The sequence below is a fragment of the Prionailurus bengalensis genome, chromosome D3 (assembly GCF_016509475.1).
Source record: "Prionailurus bengalensis isolate Pbe53 chromosome D3, Fcat_Pben_1.1_paternal_pri, whole genome shotgun sequence".
In the NCBI taxonomy this organism is placed as follows: Eukaryota; Metazoa; Chordata; class Mammalia; order Carnivora; family Felidae; genus Prionailurus; species Prionailurus bengalensis.
Genome location: NC_057356.1, coordinates 6,635,075 through 6,653,904, shown reverse-complemented (window position 1 = coordinate 6,653,904; position 18,830 = coordinate 6,635,075). Strand labels below are relative to the sequence as shown.

General features: G+C 54.8%; 1 protein-coding gene across 12 annotated transcripts in view; it reads right to left on the bottom strand.

The window, feature by feature from the left end:
- PITPNM2 (phosphatidylinositol transfer protein membrane associated 2) overlaps positions 1–18,830 on the bottom strand; it is a 145,572-nt gene that overhangs the window by 82,670 nt on the left and 44,072 nt on the right. Inside the window, exon 1 of one of the 12 annotated variants that reach the window (XM_043557430.1) lies at positions 18,241–18,628. The exons of the other annotated variants lie outside the window; for them this stretch is intronic. The gene's annotated coding sequence lies outside the window, so the exon portion shown is untranslated. Of the gene's footprint in view, positions 1–18,240; positions 18,629–18,830 lie in introns of those variants that run through there. 12 annotated transcript variants of the gene reach the window in all.

Below are 18,830 nucleotides of genomic sequence, written 5' to 3'. Positions count from 1 at the left end.
GTGTGGCCTTTTGTGTCTGGCTTCTTTCACTCAGGATCACGTTTTCAAGGTTCCTCCACGTTGCAGCAGGTGTCCGTGCCTCATTCCTTTGCGGAGTCCGTTGGATGGATACACCACATGCATTTATCCTTCGATGGACATGCGGGTTGTTTCCACCTTTTGGCTACTGCTTCCTCAATTTTTAAGATGTTTATTTATTTATTTTGAGAGAGAGTGCATGCATGCGTGCGAGCAGGGGAGAGGCGGCGGAGGGGGGGGGGAGAGAGAGAGAGAGAGAGAGAGAGAGAGAGAGAATCCCAAGCAAGGTTGGTTCTGTCAGTGCAGAGCCTGATGTGGGGCTTGATCCCACAAACTGTGAGATCATGACCTGAGCCGAAAGCAAGAGTTGGACACTTAACCCACGGAGCCACCCACGTGCCCCAGCTCTCTCACTTTTAAAAAGAGTTTTCGGGGGGCACCTGGGTGGCTCCGTGGGTTAAGCGTCCAACTTCGGCTCAGGTCATGATCTCACCGTTTGAGAGTTTGGGCCCTTGCATCAGGCTCGCTGCTGTCTGCAGAGCTCGTTTCAGATTCTCTGTCTCCCTCGCTCTCTGCCCACCTCTCTCTCTCTCTCAAAAATAAATAAAATATTAAAATGTCTATATTTTACGGGGCACCTGGGTGGCTCAGTCGGTTGAGCATCGGACTTCGGCTCAGGTCATGACCTCACGGTTCGTGAGTTCGAGCCCCGCATCGGGCTCTGTGCTGACGGCTCAGAGTCTGGAGCCTGTTTCAGATTCTGTGTCTCCCTCTCCCTGACCCTCCCCTGCTTGTGCTCTGTCTCTTCCTCAAAAATGAATAAACATTTAAGAAAAATAAATAAAATGTATATATTTTGAAAATAAAAATAAATGAATGAATAAAAAGAGTTTTTTGGAGACATCGCCGGAAGCCCCTCCTGAGGGATTTGGTCTCAAGGGTGCAGGCTGCGAAGCTCCTTTGCCTTTTCATTAAAGATCGCTCCCCACTAGGTAACAGAGCACAGGTGGCAGGGGTCCCAGCACACACCTGCGTGTGGCCAGCAGGTGGGCCTTTGGTCTCGTTGGTCCTGAGAAGCAGCTCTCTGGGCAACAGGACACATGAGCACAGCAACCCCACATCCGTGCTCTGCGACCTGATGGACCCAGGTTCTAGAACTCTCTGGCACCCACCGGCTCCACGACTAGCACGTCATTCTCTTCTCTGAGCCTCAGCTTTCTCATCTGTGAAATGGGGGCAACGATCGCCACCGTGGGGTTGCACCAGAAACAAGACGGGCACTGCGCAGGACTTTCCTCAAGGACGGACGTATTCTGCCCGTACTGTCCCGTACGGCTGTCACCAGCTCGTGCGGCTATTTACTACCTGACACGGGGCTCCCGTGACTGGGAAAGGAAACTTTTCGTTTTACCTCACTTTAGTTTAAGATTAAAATTAAGTGGCCGTGTGGGGCTGGTGGTGACCACCCTGGACAGCCCTAAGGACTTGTTGAGAGGGGGCACCCAGCTCCATGGTCCTCCTCCTCCATCCGTCTCTCTCCCTACTTACCCCACACCGTCCTGGCAGTGGAGCAGGCCTCTATCTGCAGCCTGGCCCCCGAGGCCCCCTCTAAACAGACAGAGGGCAGGTGGTTGGCCTCTCAGGGAACAAAAGAGGGGCTGGCTGGGCAGTGGGCTCGGTGGACTCCGTAATGACGCAGATCCTTGAACCGCTGCCCCTCTCTTGCTGCCCCTACTGGCCCCAGACCCCTATTCTAGAACCCCATCTCCTGCCGTTTCCCCCAGCAACTCCTAATGTCATTCCTGGAATGTCTGGGCTACAGCTACAGGATTCGAACAGACCCTCCCCCAACTCCTAAAAGTGGCAGCAGGGACCCCTGTGGGGACGCGCAGAAGGTCCCCGGTCCCAGGCTGGGCACCCACGGAGACCTTCCCATATGCACACAGCAGCTCTGGCAGATGTCGTCCGCCATCACAGAGTCTGGACTGGAATCCGGACCAGACTCCCATCCGACCTTCTCGCTTTGCAGAAGCAGAAACTCAGACCCCGATGGACAAGAGCATGGGCAAGGCAGGAAGAGTCGGGGCTGAAGCCCAGCCCCAGGCCCTGCCCAGTCTGCACGGGCCTCCTCAGAAGCGACTCTGGAAGGGTAGGAGGGCCCCACACCAGGGCAGGTCAAGGGCCTAGGGGCAGCTGTGTGCTTCCAGGAGTCTGTGCAGCTTCAAACGCCCGAACGGCAGAAACTGAAACCTAACCAAGCCACCCCACTCCCGGCCCTGACCTTCCCCAACCAGTCCACGCGGGGGGTTGGGAGAAGTGGCATCTGGGGAGTGGCAGGGAGGACTCAGAAAAAGTTGCCACAAAGAACCACAGCTCCTGGTGTGAGCCCATGAACAGGTGTGGGTCACCCAGAGCTGGGAAATGCTACCGAGGACAAGGAGCCCCAGCCTGTCCGCCCCCCGCCGCCCCGGCCCCCAGCAAAGCCTTCTCTTCGCTTCCCGAGTGCCCTCAGCCTCCCCCAACAGAAGGGCCACAGGCATCCGCCTCAAACCCGTGCCCCAAGTGGCCTGGTGTCACCCACTCAGGCCCCACCCTGCCGGCCTCCCCAGCGTCAGCACCCTCCTGCCCTGCGCGCAGAGCCCCCTCCCCTCCTGCGGCCTCCGCTCTGGGCCCCTTCTGAACCCTAACCCCAACCCAGCGCCGGCCTGACCTTCCTCACTTACTGCACAGCTTGTGCCTTATTGAAGATTCCACCTACTTTTGCTTCTCCTTCTGTTTTTATTTTTTAAACTATGGTGAAATACAGGGGCACCTGGGGGGCTCAGTCGGTTAAGCGTCCGACTTTGGCTCAGGTCGTGATCTCACGGCTTATGAGTCTGAGCCCCGCGTCGGGCTCTCTGCTGTCAGCATGGAGCCCGCTTCAGATCCTCTGTCTCCCCCTCTCTCTATCCTTCCCCTGCTGGTTCTCTCTCTCTCTTAAAAATAAATTTTTAAAAACTGTGGTAAAATGCGTAACATCAAATTTGCCATCTTAACCATTTTTAAGTGTCCGGTTCAGCCGCATGAAGTACAGTCCCACCGTCGTGCAGCCGTCACCTCCACCCATTTCCAGGTCCCCTTCATCTTGCAAACCTGAGACTCTGTCCCCTCTTCACAGCAACTCCCCATTCCCGGTCCCCAGCCCCAAGCACCCACCCCTCTACTGTCTGTCCCTGTGAATCTGAGTCCTCTGGGTTTCTCATACAAGTGGAATCGTGCGGTATTTGCCCTTTTGTGTCTGGCTTCTTTCACTTAGCATGTCTTCAGATCCATCCGTGGTGCAGTGTGTTCTTTTTTAAAAAACAAAAAAAAAGCCGTTTCTCCCCTTGGAACGGAGGTTCGGGGGGGCGGGGGGCAGGCTGTGGGTTGGTTGTATTCACTGCTGTCCCCCCAGGGCCTATAAGAACACCTGGTACCCAGCAGACACTGAACGAATCTTTCGAATGAATGAACGAATGAACGAACGAACGAATGAATGCATGAATAAAAACTCTGTGGAGGTGAGCCCACCCCTCCCCCCACCGCGGACCGGCTCCCACTGATGGTGGCCCCTCCCCACTCTCACCCTGGAGTCTCGCCCACCATCCGGAGGGGTGACCACACTCAGCACCACAGGACTCCCCCACTTGATGGGCTTTCTCCCCAGAGGTGGCATGTCTACGGAAGGATTAACAGGAACAGACAGAGTCCCCCTGCCACGGATGTGACAATGTGCTTTGAAGGCTCACAGTAGCTGGTTCTGAATGGGGAGGGAGGAGAGCGAGAGGTGAGTAAGGGCCTGGAGCATCCGATTCTGCCACTGGGGGTGGGGGGGAGGCAGGCACCCAGCAGGGCAGCTGTCTCTGGCGTGGATTTAGGGGACCTGGGGTCCTCTGAGAGTCTGAGCCTCGCAGCCTTGGTGGTCCCTTGCCTTTCACCTTCTCCACATCCTGCCTGCCTGCCTATTGATAGCCTCCTGCTCCTGCAAACTCATTTACCTACGTTCTGGGCCAGACGACCTCGGAAAATGGGATTAGGCAGACCCCTCCGCATGCACAGCAAGCCTGAAGGGGTGACAGACAGTGCAAGGGGGTGCTCACCCCTTGCCAGATTTGGGGTGTCCCCAGGGCAGGAGACGTCTACCCTAAGACAGGTGCCGGGAGCGTGTGGCTAGGCCTCCGTGCCCGGCTGAACCTCAGCCAGGTCACTGTGCTGGAAGACAGTGACCCCAGAAGTGCCCCAGAGCAGGCCAGAGCCCCACCCCGCCCGGGGGGAAAACAAACAGATTGGGACAGTGGAAAAACAGCTGTACCTTTAAATTATTTGGCCCACAGATATGAAAAACATTTGCATGTTTTGAAGCTGTTTGCATGTTTGGTTATTTTTAGGGTGAACGCAGTTGCCTCTCCTTGGAACCGGATGGAGCCCAAGAGGCACGTAGTCCTTTTTCCCAGATGGGGGTCCTGGTCCCGTGTCCCTGGGAACGAGGGCTTGAGGAGGAGATCCCTGGGGCTCTTGGGCAACAGGGCTGCCACCAGGATGTGCCCCAGGGGCCAACGCAGGTCTGCTGGGACTTCTGAGATGTGTCACTGAGGACACGAGGACACGACGGCCACCCACCTGGGCCCAGAAAGAGCCCCCTGCCCCCACTCAGAGTATTTGAATGTGGGGAAGAAATCTAAGCGTTCTGCCTCCACCCATACCGGGCCCAGCTAATGGGAGTGTTTTGCTGACATACTTCTAGAACAAGCAGCAATTAGAGCAGATTTTCTCTTTCATTCCCCCTCCCCAAAACAGGAATAAATCAGTTCTACCAATTTCCCAGCTAATGATTTCCTCCATTAAATTAAAAAGAAGAAGAAGAAAATGTTTTTTTAAATGGATTACCAGCCCTGTGCTTTCAGAGACCATGTGACCTGTCAGCCCCTCTTAAGTCCTGATACATCAAAGTCCCTTAATTAATTTTTAATAAATAAAAAAGTCATAGTCTGAGAAGCACTCCTCCCCCCCACCCCCGCCCGCAGTCAGCCTGGCACATCGGGGTCAGGTCCAGTCTGGCTGTGGGAAGCCGGCTGAATCAGGTCAAAGGTGACCTGAGAGTCAGGGCCTGAGACCCATTTCACAGAAGGGAAAAATGAGCCTGAGTTGGGAAGTGCATGAGCACGTAACCTGGGACCCACGGTGAGTGAATCTCCAGTGGTCATATGCTCCACGGAGGACGAAATGTGGGGTGGGAGCCTTGGTTTCAAGGTGTGCCCACCTGGAGAAGTGCAGACAGGTGAAGCCAGGGGCTGTGGAGCCCAAGCCTTCAGGGCGTAGGGACGAAGTGAGTTACTTTATCCAGAACCTGCCCTGCTCTTCCCCCTTTGTTTCTTGGTAACTCCGGGGACAGGGGCAGGCATGCAGTGCTAACACCCCACTTGCTTCTAAAAAGTCCACCCCCAGCAGCATGGGCGAACCTTAAAAGCATTATGTTAAGTGACAGTGGGCAGACACAAAAGGACAAATTCTTTAGAATTCCACTTATAGGAGGTGCCTAGAATTGGCAGATTCGAGGAGACAGAAAGGAGAGGGGTGGTGATGGGGATAGGGGGAATTGAGGATTAGTGCTCAATGGGGACACAATTTCTGTTTGGGAAAGAAAAGGTTGCTGGAGATGGATGGAAGAAGGAGGGCGGGGTGGAGGGAGGGAGGGAGGGAGGGAGGGAGGGAGGAAGGAAGGAAGGAAGGAAGGAAGGAAGGAAAGTGGGAAGGAAGGAAAGTGGGAAGGAAGGAAGGAAGGAAGGAAGGAAGGAAGGAAGGAAGGAAGGAAAGAGGAAGGGAGGTGGGAAGAAAGGAAGGGAAGGGAGGAAGGCAGGAAAGTGGGAGGGAAGGAAGGAAGGGAGGAAGGAAAGAAAGAAAGAAGGAAGGAAGGGAGGAGGTTGGGAGTGGTGGAGGGAGGCACAGAAAGGAGCCCCAAGCAAGCAGTGCTAGGACTCCCGCCAGCTTCCGCAGCTCTGACATCAGGACTACGTGAGTCCCTAGAAGCCAGCGGTAAAGTTCTCAGAGCAGATCCCCTGGGGAAGCCCACAGCAGGGCTATACTGGCCTGGTTTCTCCTGAAGGTCTCCCATGTCAAGCCCAAGATCCACGTAGTTAGTCCCATTCAGCCAGCTGCACTGGTCAGCACCGAGAGTGCATTAACTCCCTCAGAACGCGGCTGGGGTGCAGCAGGGGAGGAGTATCTCCGTGCCCGGCTCGGACGTCCCAGGAGCTCAGAGACCCAGGGGACATCTGAAAGCCCACACCCGCCAAGGGAGACATGGGAGTCCCCGCACATAGCTAAAGGGCAAGCTGTTTTCACCTCCTTCGCAGAGGTGATGCAGAGGTGATTCGCTCCCCTCTGTGCCACTTCCTAAAGGCTATCTGCAAACCTCTTCAGTAACCACTGTGCTAGGTAGGCTCCTGCAGCACTGAATTTCTATCTGGTCTCCCAGGGCGTTACCAGTCCAGGGCGGCCAAAGCGAGCACTTAAAAACGTACATAGAGTACGTCACTCTTCCATCTCAAACCCTCCAGCAACTCTCTTCATACTTAGAATCGAGGGCAGAGTCTTCCAAGACTGGGCCCCTGACTGTCTCCCAGCACCTCTTCTGTCTCCTTTGGCTCCAGCCACCCTGGCTTCCCCACTGTTCCTCAAACTTGCCAAGCACACTACTACCTCAGGGCCTTTGCACCTGTTGTTCCTTCTTTCCCAGACATTATGTGACTTGTTTCCTAAGTCTGTGTAGGTTTCTACAGAGAGGTCCTCTCTGACTATGCTATCTAAAACCCCCTACCACCCTATCCTCTCTCTCCACTCTATTCTTTTATTTTCCTTCCTGGCATTTTAGCATCGCCAAACAGTTTATCTTTCTCACTGCTCAATCTCCAGGATTCAGAACAATGTCTGGCATGCGAGTACTGTTCAAAAACTGCTGATGGCTTTAGAAGGCAAGGTGGGGGGCATCTGGGTGGCTCAGTCAGTTAAGCATCCGACTTCAGCTTGGGTCATGATTTTGCAGTTTGTAAGCTTGAGCCCCACATCTGCTTCACTGCTGTCAGCACAGAGCCTGCTTCAGATCCTCTGTCTCCCTCTCTCTGTCTCTCCCCTGCTCATTCTCTCTCTGTAAATAACCTTAAAAAAAAAAAAAAAAAAAAAAAAAAAAGGAAGCTGGTTGGCAGACAAGTGGCGGGAGCTTCTGGGGACTAATGATGTCCTGTTAGTTGGTCTGGAGTCAGTCTACACAAAGTCATCAGCAATACACTTACTTAGTATTTGTGCATTTTCTACATATTTGTTACAGCTCAATAAAAAGTGTTGTGTTTTTTCTTTTTTAAATAAGCTCTGTTGAGTGAATTAATTAGGGATAACTAGACAATGAAATACGTACAACAAAGCTTTTTAAAGGCACATACGGGGGCGCCTGGGTGGTTCAGTCGATTAAGTGCCCGACTTCAGCTCAGGTCATGATCTCACGGTTTGTGGGTTGGAGCCCCGCATAGGGCTCTCTGCTGTCAGCACAGAGCCCTCTGTCCCCCGCTCTCTCTGCCCCTACCCCACGTGCACACACACTCTCTCTCTCAAAAATAAATAAACATTTGGGGCTCTTGGGTGGCTCAGTTAAGTGTCTAACTCTTGGTTTTGGCTCAGGTCATGATCTCACGGTTTGTGGGTTCGAGCCCTGCATCGGTCTCCATGCTGACCGTGTGGAGCCTGCTTGGGATTCTGATTCTCTCTGTCTCCCTCTCCTTCTGCCCCTCCCCTGCTTGCATACACTCTCTCTTTCAAAAAAAAAATTAATAAACTTAAAAAAAAATAAACAAACATTAAAAAAAAAGTTTAAAGGCACATAAAGTCAATAAGACAGAGCAGACCAAACCAAGTTGAACACAGCGGTCTCTCTCCTCATCCCACATGAAGTCATCTTACTTTTTCTGGAGACTGAGAAGGTAAGGGACAAGTCCTTCAGGACATGGCAGTCACCCGGACTTCAGTGAGGCATCTTACAGGGAATATCTAGGGCCCCTGTGTGCAAACTTGGAGAAGCCTGAGGTTGTAAAACGGTCTCCACTCCCACCCGACCCCCAGGGCGCTCTCTTAAAACTGGCCAGCCAGGCATGTTTTGTGCCAGGCATGTTTTGTGCCAGCAGCAGGGGCATCACTGGCAGAGGCTGTAAGTGCACGCTGCCCTCAGGCCAGGGCAGTTCTTCTGACCCGCCAGCCAGTCTGGCTCCCACAAAGCAGGCCAACTGCACCCAGGCCTCCCTGCCCAGCCTGCACCTTCCTTGTCTTCTTTCTGTGGCCTTCTGACGTCCGGCCCACTGCCAAAGGGAGCCCTCGCCACCCCTGCCGCCGGTCCAGAGCCCTGTCCCGCAAAGACCAGCAGCTGCCCTCGGTCCTCCGACGGGCCCAGGCCTCGCTCTCTGCAGACCAACCCGGGAAAAAGGGAACCACTCCAGTCCCAAGTGGTCTGTAAAACTGTGCCAAGGGAAGAGAAAGACAAGGAATGTTGGGGAGAAAGACAGAAGACAAATTTTCCTCCCATCCTCAGACTGAAAAGTTCCAGAACATCCCTGCCTCGCCCTCAACAAAAGCACACATGCAAACGAAACCAGAGAAACCGGTGGGTCAGCCAGGGATCTGTGCACCAGGCTCCGTCCTCCTTTGCCTCCCTGTGCCCCGTCACCTCCCTGCCAGCCATCAAGCTCAGCCCAAGGACGGCAAGCTCTGTGTGCTGGCAAAGCAGATGTCGTGACCTTTGCGTTCTGAATGTGACAAACCACAGTGCTCTGTGTAAAGGCCTTCCTGCCAGCCAACAGACCTGCAATTATGAGGGAGAGCCGACCAACGGGCACCTTTGTGGCCACTGGAAAGACGGCGAGATTTGCCCCACGAACAGGGAACGCTTAGAGAAACATCAGAAAGGGAAGAGCACGTATGGCACTCTGTGTTGGGTGTCTACGGCTGGGTAACAAACTACCCCAAAACTGAGTTGTCTAAAACAATAAACGTTTAGGGGCACCTGGGTGGCTCAGTCGGTTAAGAGTCTGACTGTGGCTCAGGTCACGATCTCACCGTTCATGAGTTCGAGCCCCACACTGGGCTTTAAACTGACAGCATGAAGCCTGCTTGGGATTCTCTTTCCCTCTCTCTCTGCCATGCGTGCATATGAGTGCACGCTATCTCCCAAAATAGATAAACTTTATAAAAAAATAATAATATGGGGCGCCTGGGTGGCTCAGTCGGTTAAGAGTCTGACTGTGGCTCAGGTCACGATCTCACCGTTCGGGACTCTGAGCCCCACGTGGAGCCCTGCGCTGACAGCTCGGAGCCTGGAGCCTGCTTCGGATTCTGTGTCTCCCTCTCTCTCTCTCTGCCCCTCCCCTACTCATGCTCTGTCTCTCTCTGTCTCTCAAAAATAAATAAATGTCAAAAAAAATTTAAAAAACCCAATAAACGTTAGTTTCATACTGTCTCTGTGCGTCAAGACCCTAAGAGCTGTTCGGCTGGGTGGTTCGGGCTCCAGATCTCTCGGGAGGTCACTGCCAAGATGCTGACTAGGGCTGCAGTGACATCGGAAGCCCTGACTGGGGACAGAAGAGCCACTCGTGAGGGAACTGACTCATGGGACCAAGAAGTTAGTGCTGGTTGTGGGCAAGAGGCCTCAGTTCCTCACCACCTCTCCGGACCTCTCCAGAGAGCGGCTGGCCGGTCCTCATGATGTGGTGGCCGGCTTCCCAGAGCAAGAGATCCGCAGGAGAGGATGGCACACGCCACACTGTGCCTTGGCCGGCCGTCACGCTCCATCCTTTCCCCAACATCCCTGGGCTACACAGGTCGGCGGGGCTGTGACGGCAGGGGGCCACCGTGGACACTGATAAGTCTAGTCCCAGCCCATGTCCTTTTATCCTCAGGGCAGAGCTGTCCCTCTTCTTTCCACAGATGTAGAAAGTGAAGCTCTGACAGGCACTGTGTCCTGCCCGGGGACCCCAGGGGCCCCCCGCCGGGCAGCGGGGCCTCCAAAAGGAGTCCAAAGCCAGGCTGGTGGGGCCCCTCCACGTCCCCTCATCTCTGTGTTCCCACATTCGCAAAATAAGGTTAATCACGGTGCGGACTTGGTGGGGTCGTTGGGAAGATGAGATGAGATCACGTGAGAGAAGCGTCCAGCACGGGCCCCGGGGGCAGGGCAACACCCACTAAACATCAGCAGCTGCTCTAATGGCTCACGAGACTCGTGTCTGACTCGAGGCTCCCTGCGGGAACCTGCCGGGACTCTTCGGAGCGGGGAGGACAGGCTGGCAGCTCGCTGGGGGGGGGGGGGGGGTGGCTGTAGGCACCCAGGAGGAAGGCTCCCGAGAAGCAGCACAGGGGCAGGCGGCTCACACGGTCACCCCCTCGCTGATGGGGCCGGGCCGCCAGCCACCAGCCACCAGCGGCCTTGGAGAAACAGCAAGGAGCGTCTCCTCACTCGGTCCTGCTCCTCACCTGCTCTGAGGTGCCTGACTTCACGGCAGGATCACCTTCCGCAGCCACTTCATTAGGAGACAGGCTTCCGGAAGCGCCCGAGTGATGCGTGACCCCGGGAACAGCCGCTCAGAGGCAGGACACAGGTGAAACACACGGCCTGAGAGCTGCCTTCTGTCTCTGAGAGAACAGAGGCTTCTCAGCTTTGCCCACTTTGTCCTCACCACCACAGAGGACAGGGAGGTTATCAAGCCCATAAATCTAACTTCTCCACACAGGGGTGGTGGTTCTCGATGCTGATTACCCTTCTCCCGCACAGGCCTGGGTGGGGGTGAACGGGGGACAGGGGGGACACAGAGGCCAGCGTCACCATCTGTTTGAGGCCCAAATGCAAGAAGTGCCTGCTGCCAAACAAACATAAGGGGCAGCCCTGCTGATATAGTTTATTTATTTATTTTTTAAGACTTTATTTTTAAGGAATCTCTACACCCAACGCGGGGTTTCAAACTCACAGCCCCGAGATCAAGAGCTGTGTGCTCCACCGACTGAGATGGCCGGGTGCCTCAATTTTAAAAGACGGTGACGTTACAACCCCCAGGCGGGGCCGCCACCCAGAGCCTTCGGCTGTCAGACCCAGGAAGCCTCGCCCCACATCTCCACCAGCCTGCAATTCCTATGAAGACCAGCCCTCCTCCCTGGGCCACCCACTGTGCACAGGGGACTCCGGCCTTGGAGAGTAACAGCTGCCCCGATCCACTCACAAGCCGGGAGAAGGCCCTGCACAGCGAAGCCCTCAGCCATCGCCCCCGCCTTGCAGGGCTGACGCAAGAGTGAAACTTAAGAAGCGCACAAAGCGTCCAGCGGCGCCCGCCTCTGGGAGACGGTCCGGGAGCTGTTTCTCTGCGCCTCCTTGCCCTGCTGCTTAGTTTTGGACCCGGACGTGGCCCTACAGTAAAGCAGTTCGGTGGAGAATTCCTCCAGCCAGGGCTCTGCACTCACACTTGGGGGAGGGTGGAGCAGGCCCCACCTGCTACAGAATCTTCCCTGCGACCCCTGGACCCCTGGCTGTAACCTCCGGACCTCAGAACCAGCCACGGCTCAGGTGTGGCCTGCAAACAGCTGAGAGGCATGGTGCCTTTCAATCCAAGACTCTATTGTCCACAAAGCACAGCCTTAAACAGGAGGATTACTAGTCATCCTGTCTGAAAAGAGGAGACAATTAGAGCGAGATTCAACAACTGCCTAACTGCCCTCCCCTAATCCCTGGGTTGTGATCAATCAGGCAGGCTCTAATCTGGGCTCCTTCTAGATCTGCCCACAAGGCTCCCTGAGGCAGTAGAGGCCACCTCAAAGCAAGGCCTCGGGACATACACGCTCCAGGGTGCCAGCCGTGGGACCCAGGCCTCCTTCAGAGAGACCACCGTCCTGGCTGAGGCAGAGTATCTCCCTGTCTCACACGGACAGAGGAAAGAAAAGTCACCAGGAAGCCTGAAACGGGCACTCTTGCTCCTGGTCTCCTAATTCTTCCCTCTCCCTCCCGGGCGGCTGCTCAGAGAAAGGACACCCTCCACCCTCGGGCGCCCCTCTTGGAAGCCACAGTTTGTGCTGTTCACATTCTCTACTCAGTGTTCCCCCGATCCCCTCGGCAGCTCAGAACTCTGCTTGAGATGGCAAATCACCCTTTAATAATGGCAAAAGGGGGGCTCCTGGGTGGCTCAGTCGGTTGAGTGTCTGACTCTTGATTTTGGCTCAGGTCATGATTCCAGGGTCATGGGATCGAGTTCTCCACTGGCCATGGAGCCTGCTTAAGATCCTCTCTCTCCCTCTCTCTCTCTCAGAGTACCTGAGGGGCTCAGTTGGTTAAACATCTGACTTGATTTCAGCTTGGGTCATGATCTCATGGTTCGTGGGTTTGAGCCCCGTGTTGGGCTCTGAACTGACAGGAGCCTGCTTAGGATCCTCTCTCTCTCTCTCTGCCCCTCCCTGGCTCTTTCTCTCAAAATGAATAAATAAACTTAAAAAAAAAAAGGATTCTTGGGGTGCTTGGGTAGCTCCGTGGGTAAAGCATCCAACTTCAGCTTGGGTCATGACCTCACAGCTTGTGAGTTCAAGCCCCTCGTCGGGCTCTGTGCTAACAGCTCAGAGCCTGGAGCCTGTTTCCGATTCTGTGTCCCTCTCTCACTCTGTCCCCTTTCCTGTTTGTGCTCTGTCTCTCTCTCTCAAGAATAAATAAAACGTTTTTTAAAAATTAAAAAAAAAGGATTCTCTCTCTCTCTCTCTCCCCCTCTCCCCCTCTCCCCCTCTGCCCGTATCCCTTGCTTGCTCTTACTCTCTCTCTTGAAAAATAAAAATCGGGCCGCCTGGGTGGCTCAGTTGGTTAAGCGTCCAACTCTGGCTCAGGTCATGATCTCATGGTCTGTGGGTTCAAGCCCAGCACCAGGCTCTGTGCTGACAGCTCGGAGCCCAGAGCCTGCTTCGGATTCGGTGTCTCCCTCTCTCTCTGCCCCTCCCGCACTTGCAGTCTGTCTCTATCTCTCAAAAATGAATAAAATTTTTTTAAAAATTAAAAATAAATAAAAATAAAAAATAAAAATGGAAAACCAAAATGTGGTCCATCCATACAATGGACATTGTTCTGCCATAAAAAAGAATGAAACACTAACACATGCTACAACATGAATAAACTTGGAAATATGACACTCAGGGAAAGAAGCCAGTCACAAAAGGCCACATAGTGTATGATTCCATTATATGAGATGTCCGGAGCAGACAAATCCATGGAGGCAGAAAACAGATGAATGGCTGCCAGGGGCTGGGGTTCAGGGAGCAACAGGGGGAGGTGTCTAGGAGTGATGAAAATGTCCTAAAACTCATCGTGGCAATGATTACAGACATCCGGGAATATACAGTTCCCCTTGAACAACACAGGGCTTATGGGGCTCCCCCCACCCCGAGTGACTGAGGATCTGTGTATAACTTTTGACTCTCCAGAAACATTACTAACAACCTACTGTTGACCACAAGACTGACCGATATCACAGTCCATTAACACGTATTTGGTATATGTTCTATGTATTAATAAATACTGTCTTCTTAAAATAAAGGAAGCCAGTGAAAAAACAAATTACTAAGAAATTCAGAAGAGGAAATACATTTACAGACCTGTCCCAAATCTATTGAAAAAAAATCGATGTATAAGTGGACAGTTCAAACCTGTGATGTTCAAGGGTCAATTGTGCTAAAAACCATTGAATTTGCACACTTTAAATGGGTGAATTGTAGGGGATGTGAATTGTATCTCCATAAAGCCATTATTTAAAATATGCAAAAATGGGGCCCCTGGGTGGCTCAATCGGTTGAGCATCCGACTTCGGCTCAGGTCGTGATCTCATGGTTTGTGAGTTTGAGCCCCGCGTCCTGCTCTCTGCTGACAGCTCAGATCTGCTTTGGATCCTCTGTCCCCCTCTCTGCCCCTTCCCTGCTTGCTCTCTGTCTCTCTCAAAAATAAACATTAAAAAAATATTTAAGAAAGTAAATAAATAAAAATAAAACATGCAAAAGTCAGACTAGTATTCGTTAACAACTGATGGAAGAGGCTCTTAAGTGGAGGCTCGCTCTGCCCCCAAGCCTTGCCCCCTGTCCATCACTCCGCAGCCCCCTCACCAGTGTGACCACAGCTCAGGGGATCGTCAGTCCCTCCGGGGCCAGAACTGGGAGGGAAAACAAGGAGACGCGGCTCTCCTCACCCACCCACCCCCGGGAACCGGAGAACAGGCGGTAGTGGCCCTGGCCCTGGGCTGCTCCCAGTTTTTTTTAAATGTTTATTTATTTTTGAGAGAGAGAGAGAGAGAGGGAGAGAGAGGGAGAGAGAGAGAGAGAGAGAGAGAGAGAGAGAATGAGCGGGGGAGGGAAAGAGAGAGGGAGACACAGAATCCGAAGCAGGCTCCAGGCTCTGAGCTGTCAGCGCAGAGCCTGACACGGGGCTCAAACTTGTGAACCGCAAGATCATGATTTGAGCCAAAGTCGGATGCTTAACCGACTGAGCCACCCAGGTGCCCCTGCTGCTCCCCATCTTTAAAGTTCCCAACCCTGAGACCAAAGGCAACAACACATTGACCTCCAGCTGGTTTGTGGGCGAACAGGGTCTGACTACAGGTGGCTGTGCCTCTCTCACCTCTGCTAAACCAACAGCAGCCACAGACAGCAGTGGTGACGCCTGATGCCAAGAGGAGCGAAAAGTGTGTATTATTCTGGGGCAGGGGCCAGACACCCTGGACAAGCCCCCCTCCCCCAACGCCCACCCACCAGCACCAGCTGGGGGACAGTGGCCAGAGAAGACCGGGGTCCACGGTGAGGAATCCGGAGTTGGCAGAGGCAGAGCCGAACCCCGTTGGCCCCTGGTCATCTCAAGGACAAAGCCTGCGACCCCGGCCAGAGACTGGGGTCTGAGCTGCAGCTGGCCCAGTGCAGACGGGGAGGACCTGAAAGCCTGGTCGGGGCGAGTGCACCCCAAAACACTGTCAAACAGGCCAGGTTTCACCCCGCCACATGTGGCGGCTGCCTCTGCCCACATTACAAGCTTTCTACGGAGCCAGGTGACTTCTTTCAGGAGCACTTATCTCATTTCAGCCTTGCCAATCCAGGCCGACCCTACATCCCGAGGGGGCCATCTCAGCTCAGGTGACCCATCAGGGGAACGGAGCTGAGGAGGCACAGGGAAGCCGCTCAGGCCTCTCCGAGCACTTCCCTGGGCCTCGCTTCTGCATCTGTGCCACCACCATCTCCTTCAAAGGGCAGCTGAAAAGGGCAGGTAAGGCAACCAACGCGCATTAGTTAGCTCGTCTGCCCGGATGCGCTTTCTTCCACCCTCCCTCAAACTCTAGGAGGTGACATTCCCGTTTTGCAGAGTCTGACTGATAAGGCTCCCAGGGTGACAGCACCTGGCAGAATCCAAATCCAGGTTGTCTCTAAGGCTCAGGACCTGAGCCCAGCGCTGGCCTGCCTTCCAGGCCACAAGAGCCGGGCACAGACCACCTGCTCTGCTCGGCTCAGGAGGCCTAACAGGAAGCAGGTGGGTGAGGGAGCAGGGCTGAGCCAGGTCCACCAGCAAGGGCTGGATGGCCACAGGGCGGGGGACAAGGCAAGACAGAGAGGGTCCAGGAGCACCTCTGGGGGTCCCCAAGGGCCAAGCAAGGGCCCTCAGCTTTCCAACTTCCTGGGCCTGCAAGGAAGTGCCTTCCACAGGTGCCAGGACAGACCCGAGAGGGCCCGGTGGGTCTGGGTGCGGCCCTGGGAAAGCCCAGGCTCTTGCTGCTGCGTCCCTTGGGTGTCCCTTCACCCAGCCTCCTCGGGGATCAGTTTCCCTATGATCTTGTGATATAATAAAAAATACATATTTGGTCTTTGCTTCCTTTTCTGGCCTCCGCAGAGCTCCTAAAACTCCTGTGATTTCCTGAATGACAAGAGTGTCTTCTGTATGCTAATGAGCTGGAGGCTGAGCTCCCCAGAGGAAGCCCCAGTGACCAGCCCCTACCCACCCCTTCCCCTACCCCCAGGAGGGGAGAAGGGGCTAGAGATTGAACTAACCACAGTGACAACGATGTAATCATCTGTGCATAAAAATCCTGAACAATAGGTTCAGAGAGCCTCCAGGTTGACATCTGGAAGGGTGGCACTCTCCGAATCCACAGGGACAGAAGCTCTTGAGGTGGGGAGCCTTCCGGACCTCACCTTGCATGCCTCTTCATCTGGCTGTTCATCTGTGTCCTTTATCACACCCTTTATAATAAACCACCAAACATCAGCAAACGTTTCCTGAGTTCTGCGAACCATTCTAGCAAATGATTCAACTGGAGGCGGAGAGAGGGGTGTATGGGAAGCCCGCCTTTGTGGTCAGATTGGACAGAAGAGCGGGGAACCCAGGACCCGTCACTTGGGATTGAAAGGCATCTGAAATGGAAGGCAGTTGTGGGACCGAGCCCTTAACCCATGAGGTCTGTGCCAACTGGGGGGCGCTATTGTAAGAATGGAATGGACACAGAGGACGCACAGCTGGTGTCCACGGAGAACCGGAGAACTGCTTGGCGTGAAGGACCCACACGTTTTGTGTCAGAGGCGTTGCTGAGGAGAGAAACGACTTCCTTCCTGGCCCCATCAGAGAAATGGAGGCCCGGCCTTGCATGGCCTTTGGGAGCGTCCTGGCTCTGATCTTCTCGGTCCCTGCAGACAGACAGCAGGGCTCCAGAGCAGCGTGGGACCTCTGACTCACGTACTCAGAGTCAACATCACACCCTCTCCCCGAAGGCAGGGTCAGGGCCACACAAATCTCTCCTTTCTTCTATCAAAATACACCCGCAGAATCGTAAATACATGAAAATATTTACACGACCAGATTAACTTCTGGGTCCTGTGGCTCGCTTAAGCAAACATGTTTATCTTTTTGTCAAACAACACTTTAGAGATACTTCTCTTTTGGGGTGCTAGACTCACTCAGCACTAGGGTAAGGAGGGGAGAGCAGTGGCAGAGGCGGAGAGGATGCTGAGAGCCACACGTGGACATCTCTTTATAGCCAGCTGACTCGGGGTTACAGGGAACCCCAGGTCAAGGGCTGAGACCCTTGGGGGTCACTTATCTTGGCTCCAGACCCGGGTCACTGGCAGGGGGCCAAGCCTGCTGGACAAAGTCACCCCTCTGGTGACAAGGGGAGCCGACGGTGGCTTCACGCCGGGCGTCTGCAGACCGCAGCTCAGCACTGCCATCTTGAGAAATCCCACTTTCTCGGGCGTGCACCCACACGCGTACGTCCCGGTTTTACAGGCTCAGTTAAAAACAAAAAAAAATCTTTCAGGTATGCACTCGACAAAGCAAGATATCGGGACGCTGCCATCAGCCTGCCCCCTCCTCCCCCCGCCTCCGACCTGTCATCCACATGAAGCCAGATGAAGCCCTTTTCTGATACCCGCATCAGAGCGTGACATTCCCGGGGTAAAAGCCCCTCCACGCTCCCCTCAGCTCTCAAGAGGACTTCCACGCTCCTTAAGCAGCACACGACCACCCACACACCTGGCTCCTTCCCTCCACCCTGCCTGGCCTCCCAGCACACCCCCTAACCAGACTCACAGTGGGACCCACCGTGCCTCCATGCCTTTGCGTAGGCTGTTCCTTCTGCAGGGAAGGCCCTCCCCGCTTGTGCCGACCGCACCTCAGCTGTGGGGTGAACTTGGCATTGCATGGGGTGAATGCAAGTACCGGCACCCGAGACCTTCCTCCCTGGGCTCCCTGCCCCATCCCCACAGGCGTGTAGCACCATCGCCACCATGGGCAGACCCTGTCCCGTCCAGGGTCCAATGAGCTCCTGAGAGTCAGATCCCTGCCCACACTCGGGGTTAAAGCCACCAGCTCTAGGATCTCTAGGATAACCGTGGGGCAGGGGCATAGCCCCTCCTCCTCTGCAGGCCTGGCCACACCCCCACGCCACGCAGCAGCTGCCCACTCCCCATGTGCAGGCAGCAAGCACGCGGGCAGGGTCTATGCAGGCAGTGTTACCAAGTGTGACTTCTTCCCCGCACCGGCTCTTCTCGCACACTCCAGCTCTCAGCCTTTGTTGGCTAAGGCCACCGGGGGTGAGCGGGCTCACGGGAAGCCGCTTCCCTGGCTCGGTGATTGCACAGAAACAATATTTTATTCACGGGGAGCTCACAGGATTCTAGCCAGCTTACCGACTACTCTCCTCGTCCATGAGAAGTAGCTCTCGGGCACGTGTCCTGTTCCTCACTCTACGCCAGCCCCAGCTACCTGCTCCCGCCCAGGAGGAGGCAGCGGGGAAATGGGCAGGAAGAAAGACAAGAGAGAGGAAGGGAAAGGGCCGGGGAGCGACTGGACCCCTCCCCTGCAACGCCAGCCTAAACAAGGGTCACTCCCTCGACTGAGCAGTGAGGACAGGGGAAGCAGAAGATAAACAAAGCTGTGCTCTTGTCAGGAGGGTGGATCCAGGCCGGGAGGAAGCAGAAGAGGAGACAGGCATGAGGCTTGAGAAAGCCACGTTGCCGCCCGGGGCCCCAGAACCACCTAAGGCCCAGCCCTTGTCTGCGGGCAGCCCTGCAACAGGAACCAGGCCTTGGGGAGACGGAGCTGAGGAGAGGAGCTGAACCAGACCATGGTTCTTAGCACAACATCCTGTCCCTCCGCGTAGCTGTCCCTAGGACTCCCGCGGGGGCCACTGGCCATTCCCCTTTGCAAGCTACTCTAAGGAGCGCTACGGGGGAGCGACTCCCAGCAACCAGCCCATCTGCACGAGGTCCCGACACAC